Source organism: Schistocerca americana, chromosome 1 (genome assembly GCF_021461395.2).
Source record: "Schistocerca americana isolate TAMUIC-IGC-003095 chromosome 1, iqSchAmer2.1, whole genome shotgun sequence".
In the NCBI taxonomy this organism is placed as follows: Eukaryota; Metazoa; Arthropoda; class Insecta; order Orthoptera; family Acrididae; genus Schistocerca; species Schistocerca americana.
This window is the reverse complement of record NC_060119.1, coordinates 969975579-969996633: the sequence shown is the minus strand read 5'-3', so window position 1 is coordinate 969996633 and position 21055 is coordinate 969975579. Positions and strand designations below refer to the sequence as shown.

General features: G+C 44.2%; 1 protein-coding gene across 1 annotated transcript in view; it reads right to left on the bottom strand.

The window, feature by feature from the left end:
- The window catches only part of LOC124595630 (discoidin domain-containing receptor tyrosine kinase B-like), an 811748-nt gene that overhangs the window by 521246 nt on the left and 269447 nt on the right, over positions 1-21055 (bottom strand). The window contains exon 2 of the mRNA XM_047134455.1: positions 5991-6098. The gene's annotated coding sequence lies outside the window, so the exon portion shown is untranslated. The remainder of the gene's footprint in view (positions 1-5990; positions 6099-21055) is intronic.

The window sequence follows — 21055 nt, the reverse complement described above, 5'->3', positions numbered from 1 at the left end:
CCCTCTACTAATTTAAGTGTCTCATTTTCTATTCTCATTCTCTCAGCATCACCCGATTTAATTCGACTACATTCCATTATCCCCGTTTTGCTTTTGTTGGTGTTCATCTTATCTCCTTCTTCCAAGACAACGTCCATCCCGTTCAACTGCTCTTCCAAGTCCTTTGCTGTCTCTGACAGATTTACAGTGTCATTTCTTTTCCATGGATTTTAATTCCTACTCCGAATTTTTCTTTTGTTTCCTTTACGGCTTGCTCAGTATACAGATTGAATAACATCGGGGATAGGCTACAACCCTGTCTCACTCCTTTCCCTTTCATGCCCACCGACTCTTGTAACTGACATCTGGTTTCTGCGCAAACTGTAAATAGCCTTTCGCTCCCTGTATTGGACCCCTGCCATATTCAGAATTTGAATGAGGGTATTCCAGTCAACATTGTCAAAAGCCATTTTGGCATTGTCAAATGCCAGAAACGTAAGTTTACATTTCCTTAAACTATTTTCTAAGATAAGTAGTAGGGTCAGTATTGCCTCATGTGTTCCTACATTTCTACGGAATCTAAACTGATCTTCTCCGAGGTCGGCTTCTACCAGATTTTCCATTCGTCTGTAAAGAATTCGTGTTAGTATTTTGCAGCCGTGATTTATTGAAGTGATAGTTCGGTAATTTTCACACCTGTCAACACCTGCTTTCTTTTGGATTGGAATTATTATATTCTTCTTCAAACCTGAGGGTATTTCGACTGTCTCTTACATCTTGCTCACTAGATGGTAGAGTTTTGTCAGGGCTGGCTCTGCAAAGGCTATCAGCAGTTCTAATGCAATGTTGTCAACTCCCGGGATCTTGTTTCGACTTAGGTATTTCAGTGTCCTGTCGAATTCATCATGCAGTATCATATCTCTCATTTCACCCTCATCTACGTCCTCTTCCATTTTCATAATACTGCCCTCAAGTACATCATATTTGTGTAGATCCTCCATATACTCATTCCACCTTTCTACTTCCCGTTCTTTGCTTAGGACCGGTTTTCCATCTGAGTTCTTAACATTCATGCAAGTGGTTTTTCTCTCCAAATTTTAGGACCACAAAATAACATATATAACTGGACAAAGAGGAGGAAAGAAAATCTGTACAGAAACTTACGAACAGTTACAGAGACAATACAGAAAAGGAGTTTATATAGTTTTACGGTCATATTTAAGGAACTGATGACAATAGGCTAACAAAAATAGTTTAATTTCATTTCCAAAGCAAAAAACAGCACGGGATGATTGGAAGCGACCAGTAGGGATTTTAGAAAACTTAACGACACAGAAGACACCATACAGCACAGGAAAAATTTCAGGTTACTGATCTTTATTGAAATATTTCCTACCCAACAACACAAATCACAACCTACAAAATAAAAAAGGAAGCCTTGGTTTAACGTCCTGTAGACATCTTTGTCATTACTGACGGAGTACAAGCTCGGACAGTCTGAAGGATGGGGAAGGAAATCGGCCATGCCCTTTAAAAAGATCCGTCCCAGCTTTTGCCTGAAGCGATTTTGGGAAATCACGGAAAACCTAAATCTGTATCGCCGGACGCGGGATTCAACAGCTGACCTCCCGAATGTGAGTCCAGTGAACTAACAACTACGCCGCTTCCATCGGTCACCACTTTGGAGGGTGATGTCGAATGAAATGAATGTGTGCCATTGTTTACGTTCGCTGATGAGCAAGTGAAATATCGATACTGATACTGGTACATGGTACCAAACCTCTCGCTCTGAACGACGGATTTAATCTTGGTTACAAAGACCATATCTATGAAACAGAAAGCTCTACGAATGAATTATTTCACCACTGGGCACTTGTAAGGTACAGTCTCATCATAAACTCCTAAATACTGGAATAAAGAAAATGGCCATCGAAACTGACGTCATACAAAGTTGACGTCATACAAAGTTGACGTCATACAAAGTTGACGTCATACAAAGCCATCAAGAAATTTTCAGTAACGTCCTCATAATGCATCTAGTTCCAACATTTCCGGAAACACAAGCGTGCTTTGTGTGACCACGTACCAGTCACGTTGCTCAAACTCTGCTGTCTTGACACCAGATTGGTCAGATAGCTCCTCCTCCAAAGTATGGAATATGGATGTAACTCCTCTATGCAGTCGAAGATTGTGGCGTTCGCAACAGATGAAATGGTTCAAATGGCTCTGAGCACTATAGAACTTAATATCTGAAGTCATCAGTCCCCTAGAACTTACAACTATTTAAACCTAACTAACCTCAGGACATCACATACATCCATGCCCGAGGCAGGATTCGAACCTGCGACCGTTGTGATCACGCAGTTCCAGATTGAAGCGCCTACAACCGCTCTGTCACAGCAGCCGGCCGCAACAAATGAAACCCATAATATAAACCCATACATAGTATGTAATCACACACAGCTAGCGACTAATATCCCCTGTAAGGATAAATGATTTGAAATTCTTTTGTATGGGTGGCTTACAAGGGTATGGAACAATATCACAAGGAAACAGAACCGACAACATATTAAATCACTTTACTTCTCTGTTCACCACCAACACATGCACATTAGTTACTGTAGGAGCACAGACACTACAAATTGTTCTTCACGATGACTTCAACCGCCATACTGAGAATGATCGAAGTAGAGTCCAAGATACATATAAAACATTCGATGGCATTACTTATGGACTACAGTGGATTCTGTGTTATTGTCCAAAGATAGCGGCAAAACACGATGTCAGCAACGCACACCGATACCACAGATATTAACGATGTCTCAGAGCAGTCCGTAGTGATGAATGGATGAACCTGAAGAAGACACTCCCTCTCTCTCAGCACAGCAGTGTCCTCGTCCAGAGGTCAATATGGAGCGCACCATCGAGCTGCTCTCCCCCCAGTTTGTGAACTCAGCTACAGCCGTCAACACCATAGCGTAAGACTAAAGATTTATTCAAGTCTGAGGTTGATATGTGCTGTTGTAAATGCTGAATGTTGCACTTCTGGAGAACAGATCATTAATTTATTCATGAAGAGATATTTTAATAGTGAATGACAGCTGTAAATTATCAAGCACACCTATGGCAAAGGATTGTATCAGGTAAATCTTTTTTCGATTCATCTAATAGAGGGAACTAATATTTCGTATTGTAGTTCTATGAACCCTTTCCCAGAACAATGGAAGAACCCACAGTTATCGCCTGAGAATTGTAGTTTCCTCTGGTTATAACAGATTTAGGTCAGCTGTCATGGATGTTGAAGAGGAAGGTCGATAGAGTGGCAGTATCACGTTTTTAAAGTGTCCCTCATACCGTTAGTTCACGATCAGTCAGTGGAGGGGCTGCACATTGTCTTATTAGAGATGATGACTGCTTACAAACAAATGCATACGCGTCACGGATAATTTGTTCATGCATCTTTCACGCGTCATGGAGTTGGCTGGGGGTGGTTCTGCAGTGATTTTGTGGGATATTCTTCTTAACATGACTTGGCACCAATGAATTACATTACTGTGAACATGGACCAGGGTGTTTCATAATCTTTCTCTGTGACCCGGTGTTGCCGTTTCTTCCACTTCAAGAACAGTATGCTGTGGATTACTCCAGACTTCAGGTTGACAACATCCGTCATCACAGAGCTGTAAGTATACGTTTCTTGTCTGACGAACACTGAGGCATCGTATAGATTCCAATTGGCTTTGCTAAATTACCCGATCTTAAGACGGTAATACAGGTGAAATGCAACAATCAGCACCTCTGCCTTTAACTGGATATGGCGTATCTGAAAGCATCTGAGGACTTACATCCTCACTGAATTGAGACTGTTATGAAGATTTCAGGTGGTACTACATGGCATTAGTGTGATGTAGTTTTTAATGAGCTTTTATAAGAGTACTAAACGTGTTACTGAATCTGCACTGCAGGTTTCCCTTTTTGGGAAAGATCGAACGTCCCTGTAGCAACCGGACGTGTTAGCCCAACATACACTCTAAGACAAAGCAAAACGACACTCCACGAAGGAATTCATATGGTTCAAATGGCTCTGAGCACTATGGGACTTAACATCTGAGGTCATCAGTCCCCTAGAACTTAGAACTACTTAAACCTAAGTGACCTAAGAACATCACAAACATCCATGTCCGAGGCAGCATTCGAACCTGCGACCGCAGCGGTCGCGCGGTTCGAGACTGAAGCCCCTACAACCGCTCGGTCACAGCGGCCGGCTAAGGAATTATCCGAATGAGACGGAAATCGGTAGATGCGATGTACGTGTTCAGACAAATAAATGATCACAATTTCACAGAAAATGGAATGATTTATTCAAAAGAAAAGGCTTCATAAATATGAGCAAGTTAATAACGCACTGGTCCACCTCTGGCCCTTACGAAAGCAGTTATTCGGCTTGGTATTGACTGATAATTGTTCTACGTCCTCCTGAGAGATATCGTGCCAAATACTGTCCAATAGGTGCGTTAGACCGTCAGAATCCCGAGCTGCTTGGAGAGCCCTACCCATAATGCTCCAAACGTTCTCAAATGGGGAGACTTCTAGAGAACTAGCTGGCGTAGGTAGGGTCTGGCAAGCACGAAGACAAGCTGTAGAAACTCTCGTCAATTATGTGCAACCGCGCGACTGCTACGGTCGCAGGTTCGAATCCTGCCTCGGGCATGGATGTTTGTGATGTCCTTAGGTTAGTTAGGTTTAAGTAGTTCTAAGTTCTAGGGGACTGATGACCACAGATGTTAAATCCCATAGTGCTCAAAGCCATTTGAATTATGTGCGAGCATTATCTTGCTAGACTGTAAACCCAGGATGGCTTGCCATGAAGAGTAAGAAAATGGGGTGTAGAGCATCATCAACGTGCCTGTTTGCTGTGAGAGTGCTGCAGATGGTAACCAAATGGGTCCTGCTATGATGTGAAACGGCACCCCAGACCATCACTCCTGGTTTTTGGGGCCGTATGGCAGGCGACATTCAGGGTCGTATCCACATACGTCCAAGGCGTCTTCACTGGTCAAAGGGGCTCACTCCGAAGTAGCACTAATCGCTGAAAGTTGTACTCCAGTCAATGAGGTTCCAGGCCAGAAACGCGTCTGCAGGCGCCCCAGACAGTGGTGGGACACCAATCTGACTGCCGTCCTCCAAACGCGACAAGAAGGAGTGATGGTCTAGGGTGTCATTTCTTTTCGTAGCACCACTTTGACTGTCATCCGCGGCATGCTTACCGCGCAGCGGTATGTCCCGACAAGCTACGCATCGCTTTTTGCCCTTACAGAAAGCCATTCAAGTCTCACATTTACACAAGAAAATCCGCGGCCGCACATGGCAGGCGTCTCTACTGCATATCTTCGTGATTGCCAAACTGTACCTTGACCAGCAAGGTCGCTGGATTTGTCCCCACTCGAGAACGTCTGGAGCACTATGGGCAGGGCCCTCCAAGCAGCTCAGGATTTCGAAGATACAAAGAACCATATGGAAATATTCTGGCATCATATCCCTCAGGAAGACATCCAACAACTCTGACAATCAATGCCAAGCCGAATAACTGATTGCAAAAGGGCCAAAGAGGGTCAAAATGTTATTGACTTGGTCAGTTTGTGAAGCTCTTTCTCTTAAATAAATCATCCAATTTTTCTGAGAGATTAATCAGTTTGTTGTCTGTACTGTACGTCACATCTACCGATTTCCGTCACATTGGGATAATTCCACGCGGAGCGTAGCCTTGTCTTTTTTGTTTCAGAGTGTATTCTACACGAAGTTCATCTAATGGCCAAATCTTTCGCTTCAGACACGTCCACAGGACGTACGAAGTAGCGTGCACTAGCAGGAGGCCTGGCAGGTGCCTCTTGTGACGTATTTCTTGTCGCTGGAAGCGAACAATGGTGGGAGGCGGTGTGTCGCGTCGTTCCTCGATGCGCAGCAGCCAGACAATGAGAGCAGCGGGCTGCAGCGCTCTGCGCGGTACCCACCGGCGGGAGCGTGACGTTGACGCCAGGGGTGGTGCTGGGTCTGGTTGTGAGGCTGGAGGGCAGGCCGCAGTCGCGGCCACGGCTCCGCATGCCGCCCGAGCGCCTAGTCTGCAACAACATGTGACGCACAAATCAGAGCAGTGCACCAATATCTCAGCACCGTTTACACAGAATAAACCTAACCTGAAACAGTGTCTTCGATGAGTGGCGGCTAGCTTAGAAGGTTTGCCTTGCCTTGCGTCTTGTTGTGAAGTCAGTATTCATACGTGTTTCACACACACAGATTTCGAAGGAAAATCAAAACGTAAGTGTAGCCAAGAATCGTCTCAATATGACTGAAGGATATGAAATGGAGAAGCAAATTGCTTTCATAATTCGAAAGCAATGTACGCTGGCAAAGCTGTGGGACTGTATCCTCATGATCTCGTGTTATATCCAAATGTAGACATTTCGGTGTTGCATGCTGCGTACCTGAATCTTGATCCTGACTGTGTTGACTGCTTGTGTAGGGGATTGTTGTGTTTGTATTGTTAGGATGGGTGGGAAATGAAAGTATGAAATGGAAGTAAGTCGGGTTCTACGTATGCTTTTCCCCTCAAGTGTGGCCAAGGTGCCCGTCGAGACCGAAGGATCGCCGCTATGTCAGATAGTGTTGCTCCGTCACACTCTGCGGAGGGGTTTGCCATTTCACCCATGATAAATACAGAGTAAATTTCGTGAAATAAAAATTAATCCCACGTCCCGCCCGAAATACAATAGATCACCTTAACTCTAATTAAGTGGAAGTTGGCATGGAGCAGATAATATCTAAAAAGTTGTGGCCTAAACACGTGTAAGACGTGTATATTTCTGTTGTCTATTGTCAAATCACAATTTATCAAAGATGTTTATATTTTATTAATAGGATTAAGTAGGAATAAGTAATATTTGTCATGTTGGAAATAATTGTGGTAGCAGTGAATGTCTGCACCAAAATATAGTTGGCAAGAGAGACCGCAAATTGATATAATTTTAAAAAGGGCGGGAGAGACCGCGTATGGATACATTTTAAGAAAAGAGCGGGAAAGACCGCGCATTGATACATTATGTAATGGTAGCAGGGATTTTCTGCACCAGAAAGCATTGTTGGCGGAAGAGACCGCACTTAAGTGTTCGTAGGGAGTCAGTAGTAAGCGAGATGTGAAGCGAGTTGGTAACAGGTCTGAAGCGAGAGGTTGAGAGGAGCAGTGTGCCTGCCAGCCACCAGCTATGGTTTAAAAGAGATTATAAACGGACGTACAGAGACATCAGCTAATTATTATCATAAGAGGAACTAATATTATTTAATTATTTTCTTTGCAAATCTCAGGACTACTGAATGTACGTTTGTGCAATGCTAGTTGTAAGATTATTGTAAAAAGCAAGTCCCATTTGAACGTTTGTAAAATCATTTCACTACCAGCAGTAAATATTTGAAGAAACGTTTTCAGACTGTAACTAATCTTTGCCAGCAATGTTGCATTACTGATTATAATCCATCCCAAAAACCATCAACGTAAAACTTTGCAAAAATTTTATTGTTGACAAGAAAAAGTGCAACTATGAACTACGTAACTTCAGTCGAGTTAATTAACGAATAACGTCAGCTTTGCTATTAAAGAATAACGTCAGCTTTGGTAATAAATACAGCCACTTATTATGACAGCCCACCAGCAGTTAATAGAGTATAATAAACCAGAGTAAGTATATTCATGTCGCAGTTAGATGTAGCAGTCAGATGGCGATCCAGTAACAGAAAAAAAGTTAAGGAACAGTTTTGGGTTATTGCAGATAACGACTGAGGGCCAGGACGACGACACATTCTATGTTTCGTCGAAATAATCAGAAAATCACTTTTAATAAGCAGCAATTAAATTTGTATGCGAAGATTGAGAAAGAGAATAAGTTTCAAAGGGAAGATTTCATTTGTTATTATTAAGCAAGAGATAGAAATCCTAAGGGAAGGTATCATAGGTTATTGTAGAATGGAAGGTTGCGTAGCAAATGAGATATAGAGGAGACGGTTAATGCGTAACAACAAAAGATATATAGAGGACAGGGGAAGGTTTCACACGTAATGATCTTAGTCACTTACATAATCCATCATTAGCCAATCGCTGTTTGGATTTAAAAAGAGTCGCTCTACTGTGGCAGGTATATATACATCATCTAAGTACATAACAAAACCTTTAAAAGACAAAATTTCACCAAGTGAGATCTTCTATGACATACCGAAGGCATCTGATTGTGTCGATCATGATATTCTAAGTTACTGGTAAATATTTGGGGCTGTAAGGCCGTGGTACATTAAACCGGAACACATAGTTAAGCACTTTCCTGGTTTAGTTTTCATTCAAAAAACAGAATGCCGAAAGAGGGTCACAACATAAACTGTACCGGGAGAAATTACATTGGGTGCTTGATGACGATACAAGCATTGTTTTCAAGCTAAGCAATGAATCATCAACATGTTCTTGTCAAAGTTACTGACTGGTTTAGCACCGATAGGCTAGCTTCAAGCTTTGGAAAAATACACGTCTCCCCAGTTCTCTGCTACAAAAAATATCCCAGCTCGTATTAAACTTCTGTACTAACAGATTCCGCTATGAATATAGACCTAGCCGAGTTGGGATGGCGTGCATACAGTAGTGTGCAACTGCAACAGAGGGGTTGTGGTGAGGCCAGACAAATATGTGGTTCCTGAAGAAGGGCAACAGTCTTTTCAGTAGTTGCAGGGTCATTCTGTACTCGTATTGCGTTTCCCACTTTATGATTAAATTATGATTATATCCACTTGCGTGAAATATTCCGAGGCAAGACAGTCTCCATTCGGATCTCCGGGTTGGGCCTATCGAGGAGGATGTCGTCATCAGGAAAAACAGAAATGGCATTCAATAGGTCGGACCATGGAATGTTAGATTACTTAATCAGTTAAGTAGGCTTGAAAATTTGCTATGAGAAATGAATAGGTTGAAGTTAGATATAGTGGAGATTAGTGAAGTTCTCGGGTAAAATGAACAGTACTTCTCGCCAGATGAATGGCAGAATCATAGCCAAGATTGACATAAAACCAATATCCACGACAGTAGTACAAGTTTATATGCCAAGTAGATAAGCAGGTTATAAAGCATTTGAAAGAATGTAAGACGAGATAAAAGATTTTATTCAAGTAGTTGAGGGGGAGGAAAACATAATTGTGATGAGGGACTGGAACTAGGTAGTAGGAAGAGAAAGAGAACGAAAAATATAAGGAGAAAATGAACTGGGGCAAAGGAATCGAAGAGAAATCTGCCTGGTAGAACTGCACAGAGCACTATTAAATCATCGCTAACACTTGGCTTACGAATCACGAAAAAAGATTGTACATGTGGAAGGGACCTGGAGGCACTAGAGAGTTTCCGATTGATTATGTAATAGTAAGACAGAGATTTCGCAACAATATTTTTAACAGTACGACAATTCCAGGTAAGATGCGTATTCTGGCCATAATTTGTTGGTTGCGAATTGTAGACTGCAAGAGATGAAATGGTAAAAATGTATGAAATTTTATAAAAATGATCTGGATAATCTGAAATAACCAGACGTTGTTAAGAGATTCAGAGGTAGCATTAGGCAACGATTGACTGAAACAGGGGAAAGAAATTCACAACAAGAGAGAGAGGAAGATATCACAGTGTATACTGAATTTAATTGATGGAAGAAGAATACGTAAAAATGCAGATCAAGCAAGCGAAAGGGAATACAGACGTCTAAAAATAAATTCACGGATACTATAAAATACCTAACTACGAATGTCTAGAGGACAAACGCAAGTACGTTACGAAGAAGCATGTACAATTAGGGGAAAGACAGATACTACCGACAGCTAAATTAAAGTAGCTTTAGAAATAAAGAGAAGCAGCTGCATGAATATTAACACCACAGATGAAAAACCAGTACTAAGAAAAGAAGGATAGCTGAAACGTTGAAAGAATATATAGAGAGGCTGTGGAAGGGAATGGTCCTGCAACACTGTATAAAGGGATGAGAAAATAGGTGAAGGGCAGATGGTAAATATGATACAGCTAGCAGAATTTGACAGAGCACTGAAAGACTTAAGTCAAAATAAGGCCAGCCAATCATGACAAAACTATTCTAACAAGTAAGCAACATGACCGAGACAGAGGAAATACCCTCAGACTTCAAGGATAATGTCATGATTTCAATTCCAAAGGAACCAGTGCAGGTGTTTATACACAAAGAGCCAAAGAAACTGATACATATATCTAATATTGTGTAAGGCCCCCACGAGCACTCAGAAATGCCGCAACAGGACGTGACATTGACTCGACTAATGCCTCAAGAAGTGCTGGAGGGAACTGACACCATGAATACTGTAGGACTGTCCATAAATCCATAAGAGTAGTTGAGGGTAGAGATCTCTTGTGACTGCAGTTGAAAGCCATATCAGATAACACTCAATAGTGTTCACGTCTGGAAAGTTAAGGGGCCAGTGGAAGTGTAAAAATTCACAAGACTGTTCCTAGTGCCACTCTATCGTAATTCTGGACGTGTGGGGTGTCGCTTTATCCTGCTGAAATTGCCCAAGACCGTTGGAATGCACAATGGACATGAATGGATGAGGTGATCAGACAAGATGCTTACGTACGCGACACCTGTCAGAGTCGTATCTAGAGGTATCAGGCGTCCCATATCACTCCAACTGCACACGCCCCACACCATTACAGAGCCTCCATCAGCTAGAAGTCCTCTGCTGACATGCAGCGACCATATAGTCATGAGGTTGTCTCCATACCCGTACACGTCCGTCCACTCGGTACAATTTGGAGCGACACTCGTCCGACCAGGCAACATATTTCCAGTCATCAACAGTCCAATGCCAGTGTTGACGGGCCCTGGCGAGGCGTAAAGATTTGTGTCGTGCCGTCAGCAAGGGTACATGAGTGGGCTTTCGGCTCCGATACCTCATATCGATGATGTTACGCTGAATGGTTCGCACGCTGACACTTATTAATGGCCCAGCATTGAAATCTGCAGCAATTTGCGGAAGGGTTGCACTTCAGTAACTTTGAATGATTCTCTTCAGTCATCGTGGGTCCCATTCTTGCTGGATCTTTTCCCAGCCGCATCAATGTCGGAGATTTGATGTTTTATCGGCTTCCTGATATTCACAGGTACGCTCGTGAAATGGTCGTACGAGATTATCTCCACTTTATCGCCGGCCGAGGTGGCCGAGCGGTTCTAGGCGCTGGTCCGGCACCGGGCGTCCGCCACGGTCGCAGGTTGGAATCCTGCCTCGGGCATGGATGTATGTGGTGTCCTTAGGTTAGTTACGTTTAACTAGTTCTAAGTTCTAGGGGACTCATGACCTCAGAAGTTAAGTTCCATAGTGCTCAGAGCCATTTGAACCATTTTTGGACCCACTTTACCGCTTCTTCGAAGATGCTGCGTCCCATCGCTCGTGTGCCGACTATAATACCCCGGTGAAACTCCCATAAACCTTGATTACCTGCCATTGTAGCAGCAGTAACCGATCTAACAACTGTGCCCGACACTTGTCTTACATACGCGTTGCCGACCGCAGCGCCGTCTTCTGTCTGTTCATATATCTCTGTATTTGAATACGCATACCTATTCCAGTTTATTTGGTGCTTCTGTGTATTACCGAATTATCAGTTCACTAGGTCATGGTTGCAAAATACTAATTTCCGAAAGAGTGGGAAAAACACTGGTAGAAGCATAGTACGGAGAAGATCACTTTGCCGGTCGCCGTGGTCGAGTGGTTGTAGGCGCTTCAGTCCGCAACCGTGCTGCTGCTACGGTCGCAGGTTCGAATCTTGCCTCGGGCATGGATATGCGTGATATCCTTAGGTTAGTTAGGTTTAAGTAGTTCTAAGTTCTAGGGGACTGACCACCTCAGATGTTAAGTCCCATAGTTCTTAGAACCATTTGAACCATTAATGACGATGGCATCCTCTTTGGTGGAATATTCTTGACAAAAAATTGTCCTCCATTGGGATCTCCGGACAGGAACTACTCAGGAGGACGTCGTTATCACAGTAAGCAGATTCAGAGTGACGCAGGTTGCAGTAGTTACTTGGAGATGAAGAGGTTTGAACAGGATAGAGTAGCATGGAGGGCTACATGAAACCAGTCTTTGAACTGAAGACAACAACAACAACAACTGAAACAGGAGGGCAGTTATAAGAGTCGAAGCAGTGGCTTGCAAGACAGTGAGACACAGCTGTACCTTATCCCCGGTGTTATTCAATCAGTAATCTGAACAAGCGGTAAAGGAAATAACTTTGAAGTTTGCCCATGACACTGAAATTCTGTCAGAGACAGCAAAATGTTTCGAAGACCAGCTGAACGGAATGGACAACGTCGTAAGCGGAAGGTATAAAATGAACGTTAACAAAAGAAAGATAAGGGTAATGGAGCGTATTCGCATTAAATCATGCGATGCTCAGGGAATTAGATGAAGAAAAGTGGCACTAAAAATAATAGATTATGCCCAGAGTAATGACGATATAATACGTAGTCTTGAAATGGCAAGAAAAGCGTTTCTGAAGAAAGGAATTAGTTAATATTTAACATAAATTTAAGTGTTATAAGTTATTTTCTGAATGTATTTGTCCTAAATGTAGCCATGTACGGAAGTGAAACGTCGGCGGTTAACATTTGAGACAAGAAGAGAATAGAACCTTTTAAAATCTGGTGCCACAGAAGAATGCTGCAGAATAGATGGTTGGATCGCGAAGGTTAGTTTAGCCTTAGCACTGCCTTCTGCTTTATCATTTTGCTTGACACAAGAATGCCTAATTTGGCTGGCGACCGGATTGAATATGTAATGTTACAAATTGCTTTTGTGCTGGGGGGACGTCTCTAACAGGCCAATCGTTTAATCTGCTCTAGTGTTTCGGAAACGATTCCCAGTTTGATCGTTCTGTTTCCATTTGGTTATTTCACGGTCACAACTTTCAAAAATTCCTCGCAGAGGTATAGCGTTAGTATTGACTATCGTTTAATGTGGTCGGTGGTACCGTTACAAGCTGTTATACAAACAATGATCTGACAATCCACTCCTTTTCACAATCGTCAGTCATCAACAAAAGCACCCTGTGAGTGCGTTAGCTTCACTAGAAGTGGACACTTATTCTATGGGATTACATATACAGGGTGGTCCATTGATCGTGACCAAGCCAAACAGATGGTAACAGGTAGGTTTTTTTAAATTAAAATACAGAACGTAAGTACCTTTGAACATTTACTTTCGGTTGTTCCAATGCGATACATGTACCTTTGTGAACTTATCATTTCTGAGAACGCATGCTGTTAAAGCATGATTACCTGTAAATACCACATTAATGCAATTAACGCTCAAAACGATGTCCGTCAACCTCAATGCATTTGGCAATACATGTAACGATATTCCTCTCGACAGCGAGTACTTCGCTTTCCATAATGTTCGCACATGCACTGACAATGCGCTGATGCATGTTGTCAGGCGTTGTCGGTGAATCACGATAGCAAATATCCTTCAACTTGCCCCACAAAAAGAAATCGGGGAAGTCAGATCCAGTGAACGTGCGGGGCATGGTATGGTGCTACGACGACGAATCCACCTGTCATGAAATATGCTATTCAATACCGCTTCAACTGCACGCGAGCTATGTGCCGGACATCCATCATGTTGGAAGTGCATAGCCATTCTGCCATGCAGTGAAACATCTTGTATTAACATCGGTAGAGCATTACGTAGGAAATCAGCATACATTGCACCATTTAGATTACCGGCGATAAAATGGGGGCCAATTATCTTTCCTCCCATAATGCCGCAGCATACATTAACACGCCAAGGTCGCTGATGTTCCACTTGTCGCAGCCATCGTGGATTTTCCGTTGCCCAATAGTGCATATTATGCCGAATAACGTTACGGGTGTTAGTGAATGACGCTTCGACGCTAAATGGAACGCGTGCAAAAAATCTGTCATCGTCCTGTAAATTCTCTTGTGCCCAGTGGCAAAACTGTACACGACGTTCAAAGTCGTCGCCATGCAACTCCTGATGCATATAAATATGGTACGGGTGCAATCAATGTTGATGTAGCATTCTCAACACCGACGTTTTTGAGATTCCCGATTCTCGCGCAATTTGTCTGCTACTAATAAGCGGATTAGGCGCAAAAGCAGCTAAAACACCTACTTGGGCATCATCATTTGCTGCAGGTCGTGGTTGACGTTTCACATGTGGCTGAAGACTTCCTGTTTCCTTAAATAACGTAACTATCCGGCGAACAGTCCGGACACTTGGATGATGTCGTCCAGGATACCGAGCAGCATACATAGCACACGCCCGTTGGGAATTTTGGTCACAATACCCATACATCAACACGATATCGACCTTTACTGCAATTGGTAAACGGTCGATTTTAACACGGGCAAATACCGTCCACACTGGCGGAATGTTACGTGATACCACGTACTTATACGTTTGTGACTATCACAGCGCCATCTATCACAAAGCGAAAAAAGTCGTCCAATTAAAACATTCATATTTTTTTACGTACTATACGAATACGTAATAAAAATGGGGGTTCTTATTTTAGAAAAACGCAGTTGATATCCGTTTGACTTATAGCAGCGCCATCTAGCGGGCCAACCTTAGCGCCATCTGGTTTCCCCCCTTCAAGCTAGACGAGTTCCGTTCTTTGTAGTTTTTTCGTTTGATTCTTATTTCGTGAGATATTTGGCTCATTCAATATCATTGGACCACCCTGTATTGTGGCATGACAATTTCAGGACAGTTGTCAAGATAACGCATTACGTTGTGTTTAGCAGAAATAACACTGAACATAACGATATCAAATTTAAATAAAAGGTTCTCTACAAGAATTTTCTTACTTCTAGACAGTGAAGTTGGCCAATATTACCGCGTGGATGTCTTCCTCCTCAATGAAACCTTCCTCCAACCCCACAACACCGTCCACACTTCGCCCTACCTCCTCCACCGCTCCGATAATCCCCTCCCGATTGCGCGTGGCGGAGTTGCCATTGGTCACCACCGCCAGATCCCCGTTCGGCTCCAACCTCTCCTTCCCGACCCCACCGAACACCTGATACTTAGTCTCTTCTTCCCCGGCCTTACCGTTACCTGCGCCACCATCTATGTCCGCCCTAACGCCCCTATTCCCTTCGACTACCTCTCCCACATTGACCGTACCTTCTCCTCCTACGTGATCGCCGCCGACCTCAACATCCATAGTCGTTCCGCGCCCAGTTACGGCGGTGGCATCGGTTCCTCTCCTCCCTTCAAGGCGACCTCATCCCCATCCCCCAGCACACATGTCCCGAATCCAACTCCACTCCCAATGTTATCCTTTCCTCCCCCAACCTCATTGGTCGCATAACTGTGGATGTCCTGGAGCCTATTGGTAGCGACCATCTCCCTGTCCTCCTTACCGTTTCAGGCGGTCGTCGCCCCCGCCCTGACCTCGTAATGACCCTCCCGCTAAGTACATCCATGACTATTCCCGTACCAACTGGAATGCCTACCGGGATACCCTTTCCACCCAGGTTGATCGCCACACCTTCACCTACCATCACCCTGACGATGTAACCCATGCCGCCTCCTTTCTCCAGCAGACTTTGTCTGAGGCCGTGGGGGCCCACGTCCCTACTGTCACCGTCCACCCCCACCGTCCTACCTTACCCCCACAGGCCGTCCTCCTCCTCCGTGAATCCCACCGTCTCTACCGTGCCTTCCTCCGCACGCGTGACCCGGACACACTACGACGCCACCGGCAACTCCAGCGCCATATTCGTAATTTGCTCGCGGCTATGAAACGCCGGGACTGGTGACAGACATGCACCTGTTTAAATGCTACCCTACCTATCAACTCGTCGAAGTTCTGGTCAGCCTTCCGTCGCTTTAACGGAACTAAACCCTCCCCCTACTATCCTCTTCTCCATGATGATCACCCCTTCCCTGAATCCCTTGGTAAGGCCAATCACTTTGCCTCTTACCTCTCCGATGTCTTTTCCATCCCCGATCATCCCCAGTTCGATTACTCCCTCGTCCTGGATGTCCGCGATCGAACTGACACCTCTGTCCCTCCCATCGCACCTGGTTTCCCGTACTTGGACAACATTGCACACACGGAACTCAATGCCCCTATCACTACACAGGATCTCATTGCTACACTCCGCACAAAATGCAACACCGCTCCTGGTCACGATCATGTCACCTACCGTCACCTTCGTGAAGCTCCTGTCTCTTTCCTTTCCGTCCTGGCCAGGCTCTACAATGTAGTCCTGTCCACTGGTTACTACCCCGACCTGTGGAAAACCTCCCATATCCTGATGTTCCTTAAACCTGGCAAACCGCCGTCCGCCGTCTCCTCCTACCATCCCATCAGCCTTACCTCGGTCTTCAGCAATGTCCTGGAATCTATCCTCACCTGCCGCATCCACCAGCATCTCCGCCAGCACCGCCTCCTTCCTGTTACCCAGTGTGGCTTTCGGCCGTCTTTCTCTTCCGACGATCTTCTCCTTCACCTCACTCATCTCCTTTCCGACCAGCTTAATTCCCGACGCTCCACAATCATCCTATCCCTGGACTCGAACGAACTTATGACCGCGTATGGCATTCCGGTCTCATCTTCAAGCTCCAAACCTTCGTCCTTCCCATTAACTATGTCCATCTGATCGGCTCCTTTCTCTCTCACCGTCCTTCCTATGTCACCATCCATAACACCGACTCCTACACCTTTTTCCCCTCCACTGGTGTGCCCCAAGGCTCCGTCCTCTCCCCCCTTCTGTACCTTTTGTATACAGCAGACACGCCGCCGCCGTCACCCCCCCGTCCACCTCCTCCAGTTTGCCAATGACTCCGCCTTCCTTGCCCTTGCCCCCACCCTGCAGCGCTCCCAATACCCTCCCCAATCCCATCTTGACCGGTTCACTGCTTCGTGCAACCAGTGGTTGCTCAAGGTCAATCCCTCCAAAACCCAGGCGATCATTGTAGGCAAAACCATCCCTTCCTTCCGCCTCCTTGATTTCTATATCAGCATCTATGGCCGTCCTATCGCCCTCGCTCCCTCCCTTAAGTACCTTGGCGTCACTCTCGATCGTCGCCTCTCCTGGACTCCCCATCTCCGGACAATCCAAGCCAAGGCACACTCCCGACTCCGTCTCCTTAAGCTCCTTTCCGGCCATACGGGAGGTCTGGACCTCTCCACCATCCTCCACACCTATAAATCCCTCATCCACCCTATCCTTTGTTACGCCCATCCGGCCTGGATCTCCGCCCCTCCCCTACCTTTTGTAAATCCCTCCAAATCCTTGAACGCCATGCTCTCCGCCTCGCCTATCACATCCGTCTCCCCTCCCCCACGCAGATCCTGTATGATCTCATCCCCTTCCCCCACCTCCTCCTCTTCCTTGAAAGGATACGGACCCGCCTGCTGCCGTACCTGTATTCCCACGTCCCATCCGGTCTCCATCTCTCCACCCTTCTCACCAAGGTGGCTTCCGCCAGCTCCCCCTCCCTGATGATGTCCTCCTCCGCTCATCTACCACTCCTATCAACTTTGATCCTCTGCCCCACATCCTGTGACCTTTCCTTTAGGCACCCTCCCTCCCTTCTCTTTCCTTTTCCCCAATCCACTCCCTCCTTCCCTCTTCCCCCAGGCTTCCCCTCCACCTTCCTCCCTTACCCCTATCTCCTCTGCCTGTGGCATCTGCTCTCCCCTCTCCCTCTCCCACCCCTCCTCCTCCTCTCTTGACAGGTCCCCAGACTCGTATACGGTTAGTGAACATTTGCGCGCCGGAGATCAACGCCCCGTGTTCTGTGTGTGCCGTCGTTTTGTGCTTAAGTGCTTCAGTGTTATTCGTTTTGTGCACCTACGTTCACATGTTCCAATTTTCGTCTCTGTCTGTGTCCTAGTGTATGAACAATTTTATCTTGGACTCTACGTCCGTGAATGGTGCCTTGTAATTTAAAAAGTGTTTGTCTCCATTTATATGTCCACCATGTTTTTTTTTTCTCTACATAACTTAATTTGTATATTTGTGTTTCTCTGCGGCCAAAGAGCGGCGTAGTATGCTGCTGCAGGCCTTCCTGTAATACAGGTTTCAAAATAACAATAAAGAAAAAAAGGCCAATATTACGACAAATCATACTATTCTGGTTCTAATTTCGGTGCTACTCGTATTTTGGATGACAATCACGTTCACAGAGGATAGTTATTTTTAGTGACAAGATTACTCAAGGCTGCTCAGGTTCACAGTGGACGCAAGCTGGTGATCCAAGCTGTGCCAGTGGCATTTACCTTTAGCCGCGACGTGCTGTCGGCTGTATGGCTGCTCTCACCCTCTGAAAATCCTATAAAAAGCTAATCAAAATCTTTACTGATTTTATTAGCAGAAACTGTCCTTTGTTTGTCGTTAAGCCAGAAAACATGCACTCATCCCTAGTCTAAAAAATATGGCGATATACACATGCATAGATGGAGCAGCGTGTATACTACAATGCCATCTCAGTTCTCACGAAAACAATTGACTATGTGGCTGTTTCGTTTCTCCGCTATCAGAGCTCAATGACTCTTCAGATAATTTCTAGCTCAATGTCAGCCAAAGTAAACACAGTGTTCATGCAAAAATTCCACTTTTGGCGGCGTACAGAGCGTGATGCGAACTGTTTTAGACTTGCTGCTGGTTCAGAGGAGAGTCCCCAAAGTTTTCGGTAATGTGTCTTTCGTAGTTAAACTGTCCTCCACCTGTATCCTTTCGTGCTTCACGTCGTGGCTTTTTCAGACCAATGGGAGCGTTCCTTTCGTCTTGTGGAAACTACCCCTGCCAATCGCAAAGGGCCTCCCTTTAAACTGCATCGAAACATCGCCCCTTTTTCTCCTTGAGAGTTTATTTCAGCCAATCGGACATTTTGTGCCCGCTCCTAACTCTTGAAAGTTACACGTGTAAATCACATGCGTACCATGGTCCTTTCAAATGATCAACTGAGTTGCTGGTCTGTTTGTATCTATCTAGAAATTCCCCAACGCAGTTTTCTGAAGAATTTCTCTGTCGCAAGCAGTGCTGGGCCGCTACCTGCTGCCCTCATTGTTTTGCCCGGCGCGTTTGTTATCTCTCTCCCTGCAGGTCACCAACCCCAGTTAGAAGCGTTTTGATAGGCAAATCTGCTCACTACCACCAAATTATGTCAGGTGACATAATCATCTACTTGTTACGATGTGTAAATCTCATGTAAGGTGCGAAATTAACATTCATTCAAGCTGACACCTTACAAGGTCACAAAAACCGTTTCCGGTATTTGCCACAAATCTAAGCACCATGTGGATTCTTATACAGTTGCAAAGAAACTACCCTACGTACAATAACGATTGTAAATGTAACTTAAATTAAATTTGTTATTTTACTACAGAAAATAAAATAGTGAATAACATTTTCTAAAACAAATAAATATTTATTTATCAGCATGTGTAATATCAGCAACCTTCATTATCTCGCTAATGTTAATGCGATTTTCTAAAAAGATACCAAGAATTTTAGAGACGTTTCTAAAACGTCATTTGGGCCTTAGAAAATGACAACCTTGCATTAATAATTGGATCTGGGTGATGGATGTAGTGCTTTTACAAACTGTTCACGATTTATTTTGCATACCGACCGCCTGAGGACATCTGATATTACTGATACGATTCAGAATCGATATCTTTGTTTCGATACTAGTGGTAAGACTACTGGTAACAGGTATTTGGTAATATCAGAGTTTCGTAAGTAGTATCAGAGTATCGCTGTCGGAAATATCAAACGGAGTGTGGATACCCAATAACCTTTCACTGTTGAATGTGTACTGTACCAATGCATTATTCAGGGAACAGAAATACTGTAATAAAAACTACTGATGATCAAATGACCTTATTATATTTCAGTAGCACGTACAAAAAATATTTAGTATCTACCCATCATCTTCGGAACTTTTTCGAGTAATTAAAGGTATAGGCACTAATTGTAGAGAAAGGAACATGTTAATAATAGAGATGTATATTTCAGGACTCTTTTCAAACTTTCAAGATGCTGTAGATCTGGTCACAGAGAATCCCATCCCTACGTTCAGTAGGGAAATATATTCCTAAACTCTTTATCGCAATTGTACCAGGTTCATTTTCGGGGTAGGGCTATTGAAGTTGCGCTAACAGTGCTAAGTTAGGCAATGATCAATTCACACATAGGTAACATACACATGAAAACATAGTGGCATCGAATGTCTGACTGGTTTCAGAATGTAGATATATGCCGGCCGCGGTGGTCTAGCGGTTCTAGGCGCGCAGTCCGGAACCGCGCGGCTGCTACGGTCGCCGGTTCGAATCCTGCCTCGGGCATGGATGTGTGTGATGTCCTTAGGTTAGTTAGGTTTAAGAAGTTCTAAGTTCTAGGGGACTGATGACCACAGATGTTAAGTCCCATAGTGCTCAGAGCCATTTGAACCATTTTGTAGATATATTCGTGAAGTGCAGTTGAACTAGAATTTATCAGTGCAGCTGTAATAGGCCTGGCTTGAAATTGAACTTGATAATTCGAAACTAGTCACCAGCATAATAAAACGCAACCATGACGGAATCACAATATAGAATTTATGTAACTCAAGTTGCTGAACCTGTACCGACGTCATGTTGGAAGTACATGGAAATATATTCATTACTTGTCTCATAGCAGCTGAACTCAAGGAGAATCCCAGAATTTAACATCTCTCACGGGATTAAGTCACAGTCTATTTTCGTACTACCTTTCCCTTCACCTGTCTTTATTATTTAATTTATTTTCCATCTGTACCGAAGCCTTTTATGATTTCATCAAGAGGCATTTAGGCACCGTTACCGAAAGGAAATACACAAGCCATTGGCTCTTGTAGTTGTGTCACATAATACTGTAATGTGTTAAATAAAAGTCTGTGTCTAAGTGCCTGAATATGGAGCCATATGAAAGTATGATATGGAGAAACCAGCACTCTTCGTTGCAGTGTTAAA